General features: G+C 49.6%; 1 long non-coding RNA gene across 1 annotated transcript; it reads right to left on the bottom strand.

Annotated features, from left to right (window-relative positions):
- Nucleotides 1-1,270: 1,270 nt before the first annotated feature.
- LOC123042804 (uncharacterized) lies at nucleotides 1,271-4,228 on the bottom strand. Its single transcript, XR_006418902.1, has 2 exons — nucleotides 4,009-4,228; nucleotides 1,271-1,917 (listed from the first exon to the last, which is right to left on the bottom strand). It is a non-coding gene; the product is annotated as an uncharacterized lncRNA (long non-coding RNA).
- Nucleotides 4,229-5,313: the final 1,085 nt, after the last annotated feature.

Below are 5,313 nucleotides of genomic sequence, written 5' to 3'. Positions count from 1 at the left end.
ACCAAAATCGGTCCTACCTAGTTTGTGTAATCGGTCCTACCGAGATTACAATGCAAACTCTTTGTTCCTCTTCGTAACATTTCGGTCCAACCGAGGTGAGCGAATCGGTCCCACCGAGTTTGCCTGACCAACTCTCTAGTTAGCTGATCACCAAAATTGGTCCCACCGAGGTTGTGTAATCGGTCTCACCGAGATTACATTATGTCCTAACCCTAACCATATTGGTCCTACCGAGTTGCATGTCGGTCCCACTGAGAATCCTAACGGTCACATCATTTGCTGAATCGGTCCGACCGAGTTTCTCAATTCGGACCCACCGAGATTGGTAAGTTGTGTGTAACGGTTAGATTTTGTGTGGAGGCTATATATACCCCTCCACCCACTCTTCATTCGAAGAGAGAGCCATCTGAACGTGCCTACACTTCCAGCATACATTTTCTGAGAGAGAACCACCTACACTTGTGTTAATGCCAAGGTATTCCATTCCAACCATATGAATCTTGATCTCTAGCCTTCCCCAAGTTGCTTTCCACTCAAATCTTCTTTCCACCAAATCCAAATCCTGTGAGAGAGAGTTGAGTGTTGGGGAGACTATCATTTAAAGCACAAGAGAAAGAGTTTATCATCAACACACCATTTGTTAATTCTTGGAGAGTGGTGTCTCCTAAATTGGCTAGGTGTCACTTGGGAGCCTCCGACAAGATTGTGGAGTTGAACCAAGGAGTTTGTAAGGGCAAGGAGATCGCCTACTTCGTGAAGATCTACCCTAGTGAGGCAAGTCCTTCGTGGGCGACGGCCATGGTGGGATAGACAAGGTTGCTTCTTCGTGGACCCTTCCTGGGTGGAGCCCTCCGTGGACTCGCGTAGCCGTTACCCTTCGTGGGTTGAAGTCTCCATCAACGTGGATGTACGATAGCACCACCTATCGGAACCACGTCTCAAAAATTTCCGTGTCTCCAAATTGCGTTTGCACACTCCAATCCCATCCCTTTACATTCTTGCAAGTTGCATGCTTTACTTTCCGCTACTCATATACTCTTTGCATGCTTGCTTGATATGTATTGTGATTGTTAAACTTGTGCCAAAACTCCACTTCAACTTAAAGAAATTAAAAACTGCACCTTTTCTTACTTAGTGTCTAATCACCCCCCTCTGGACACCTCTTCTCGATCCTTTCAATAAGAAGCTGGACCCATGTAACTGTACACAGCATAACGTCAGGCACTCAAGTATAGAAAGTATACTACATCATACACATGCACCAGCAACATAATCAGGCAAAGGATAGGAATTATATTGAATAAAGGAACAACTACCATCCACACGTCGTTACAAACAGGCATGTATCATAGTGTACATACACAACGATCTGAATGTAGACCAACCAGACTCAGTAAAGAAACAACTACCAGCTAACAACCCCAAAGATAACACAACCTATCCATGAAGTATATCTAGAAGCTGCAGGCTGTAGACATCAACCCAGCATGTAGCATCTGCCGCCGTGAAGCAGCATCGACATCACCCAAAGCAGCAGATACATCACCACCAACAACAGAACCCGAAGATCGAACAAGCGAGGCTGCTAAAACAACCGCGGAGCGTGCAAGCTCTCGATAGGTCATCATACTATGGTAGTTGTAATCCAAGACAACGAACCCATACAAAGCCTGTAAAAAACAAATGGCCTAGAAAGCGACATCATTGTAAAGAGAAAGATACCCCACACCGTCCTGGGTCCAGAAAAACCTCCTCACAGTGAAGGCATCGCTTCCAGGGACATGGACCTCTGTTTCCACCCCTCCGATTACGACCCAATCAACCATGACCTCTCGTAAGTACGAATGAAAGGGCAAACGACACCGTGAGGCAACGACATCTAACATGTGCACATAAGAACAACTCACGGCAAACATCCTGCCAACACAAAAAAGAACCCAAAATGAGCAAACTCAACACCAAAAAAACACACCAAACAAGGACAAAAGTTAGACCTTCATGATTCAGGCTTCATGCCCTTTAAATAAGAAAACAGAACTTAAACACATACGACTCAGCTGCAAGCGCGCGGCATAAGACCTTAGGCCAACCAACACCGGTCCTTTTTACTCTGCACATTGGTTTTGCCGAAAGTCAAACTTTGCTAAGTTTGACCAAATTTTTATTAAAAATTATTAGCATCTATAATATTTAATAAATATAATATGAAAATATATTCCAAGATGAATCTAATGATATTGGTGTTGTTATGTGAATGTCTATAATTTTTTATATAAACTTGGTCAAAGTTGGATGAGATTGACTTCAGACAAACCTAATATACAGAGTAAAAAGGACCGGAGGGAGTACAATCAAGCCAGGTACGTTCAGCTATGCGATGCGATACGGTAGCTGGACTGACAACATGCCGGTGACATCAATATAATACATTAATAGTGTACGTATAGAGATAACGGCGTATCGGCTGTTCTTCATAGGCTCAACTTTCTTCCCACTCGAGAAGGAAATCTGGGAGGCATGGGTGCCGGTAAAGTGCCGCCTCTTTGCCTGGCTGCTCACCCAGAGGCGGATCCTGACGGCTGACCGGCTGCTGGCTCGACAATGGCCAAACTCCTATTTTTGCCCGCTATGCTATCGCAGCCTGGAGACGGCAGTGCACTTGGCCATGGAGTGCCCATGGGCGTGGCATCTATGGGTGCAGGTGGCCGACCGATTTGGCATCCCAGAGATCCAGCCAGCTGCATGGAGTAACTCCCCCCCTCTCGAACGTTCAGCGAGTTGAGTGGCGGCCCGACTTCGACAAGATTGGCACGGTCGGTGGCCCTGTTGACATTGTAGTGGACCTTGAAGGAGCGTAATGCTCGCATCTTCGATGGCGGCGTCGAACGTTCGACAAGGCAGGTGCTGCACCTCCTCCTAGAGGAGGCACGCGATTGGGCGCTGGTCGGTAGCCGGCACTTGTTGCTGCAAGAATAGGATTTGGTGTCTGGCTCTCTAGCCTCTTGGCTCGTTTTGTTTTTTCGTTCGTGTTGTTTGGCCCTGCTCGCTGGCTTTTGCGCTAGCTTGCAACCTGTAACCGGCTTCTTTGCCCTCCTTCTAATCAATCGAAAAAAATAAAAAACCTTTCTTATGGGGGATAGTGTAAGATGGCCCAACTCAGAAAGGGCGACCCATTTTGTCCATTTAGGTCATCCGGGCACAATACTTGGCCCAATGGGACGACCCAATCGAACACGCATGTCCACCTGTTGTCCGTTTGTCATTCATCCCGACCCAAACTAAACCCAAAATTGGGCCACAAATGGGTCTGTGGCGGACAAAAGCCGGCGTGTGGTCGTCCGCTCTCATCCATTCCTGCCTTCTCGTGTCCGGCCCCGAACCCACATATCAGTGAGCGAGGATACGCGCCCAGGAATATCACCGGGCCCCACCCCGCCTCCGCCTCCTCCTCCTCCTCCCGCCGCGTCCTCCAGCTCGCCGCCGCCTTCTTCTTCTTTCTCTCCCTCCTCGTCTTCCTCCGCCTAGGCTTCCCCCAGGGACGGAGCCAGATTTCGGCATGGGGGGGGAGGAGGTTTCACACTAAGTTCATGGGCAACTACTATGTTTTGGTAGAAAATTTTAGGGTCTGGTCTAAAGGAAACGCCGTGTGCAACCATGCCCAATTTTATTTCTTAATTCCATTCACATGACAAAAAAAATTCTACAAAGACATTACAAATTCTTTTTTAATGGCAAAAACAAATTCACAACTCTAGAAACACAAGATAATCTTACAAACTAATAATTACCAATAATACAATGTGGTAGATAACACATTACAAAATCTCATTAATTTCCCTGTAATTGATGGGATCGCCTCACAGATTCGACCTAATTACAAAGCCAGAACACCAAAAATCAAGCAATTTATGGAAGCAATCAAAGAATAGTGGCACTCGGAGAAAGATTACAGTTTGGAAAGGACAAAACAAGAACTGATCTAATTCTCGTAGGGTATTAAACAATAACCTTTTTCCTTCGGATTGTTGCCACTCATGGCTCATCCGGACCGGATCGGTGCTCACCCGCGGTCGTCCCCTTCCCTTCTTCGCTTCTCTTGACGGCGATGCGACGGAATCACGAAAAGATCGATAGCAGGCAAGGCAAGGTACAGGTGTGACGCTAGATTGAAGGAGGCAGTTTGGAAACTAGCGATTATAGCGGCCTGTGTGTACGTGCCTCATTTATGTGTACACAGGTCACTTTTTATTTTTGAGAGAACGACTGCTGCTAGCCTGCTACTAGCCCTTTATCTTTTGTGATGGGCTGCAATGCTACTCACTGTTTTGGGCCATGTACCTGTATGGCTTCACGTTAACAAACGACACAGGGACAGGGGGGCGAAACAACCCACGGTCACTTGTCTAACAGAAAAAATTAGCGAACAACAAGCCCAATTAAGGGGGCGACACGATCGTTGGGGGGGGAAGGGGGGGGGGTCTAGCCCCCCCCTTGTCCCCCCTTGGACCGTCCCTGGCTTCCCCTCCTCCTGGTCCGCGGCGCCGTCCCTCGTCCGCCCCCGCGTCGTCCCCCGCCCGCCCCCGCGTCCGTCGTCGCCGCTAGGACCGGCCACGACCTCTACCGGATCTAGTTCGACGACGTGGACGGTGACGCGTGGAAGCAGGGGTGGGAGGTCGCCTACTTCGCCACGCCGGCGGGGCGAGCTCGCCACGCTCGCGTCTGTCCCGACCACGCCACGCTGCAGTCGCTCCCCCCGGCGAAGGGCGCTGCCCCTTCTGCGCGGCGCAGCGGACGCGGGCGGGGCGAGGTTGCCGTGCGGCGAGCTCCTCAGCGTGCTCGGGCCTATCGCGTTGCGCCTGCCCTTTCCGCGGCGCCGAGCTGGCCGTCGACTCTGCCGGCCCATCTCAATATCCTACGATCCCAGTGCATCTCGCTTGTCCGCTTTGGGTCATCCACTAGCGGCGCGTTGGTTACATCCACGAACCGTGCGTGTCCGTCCCATGTCCGCTAGGCGGACGGGCGACCCAACTAGACAAAATCTGTGTCCGTTTGGGTCACCCCACTGGAGTTGCTCTCACGGCGACGAGAAACGAGGTGAGAATCCTACATCCCCACATGCATGCGGTGACGGACAACCACAAAGTTAATTGCATAAAAGTATCATAATTGGGGCATCACATGCAGATTGTACCAAAATTTGCTAATTTTTACATGTCAGTCCCAACATTATGCCAGGCCGCAGACTAAGGCATAGCCTAGTGGTGGGAAGGGGTTGATGCCTTCCCACCCACCCAGGTTCAAGGCATGGTACTT

The sequence above is a fragment of the Triticum aestivum genome, chromosome 2B (genome assembly GCF_018294505.1).
Source record: "Triticum aestivum cultivar Chinese Spring chromosome 2B, IWGSC CS RefSeq v2.1, whole genome shotgun sequence".
NCBI classification, from domain to species: domain Eukaryota; kingdom Viridiplantae; phylum Streptophyta; class Magnoliopsida; order Poales; family Poaceae; genus Triticum; species Triticum aestivum.
This window is presented reverse-complemented; position numbering and strand designations above follow the sequence as displayed.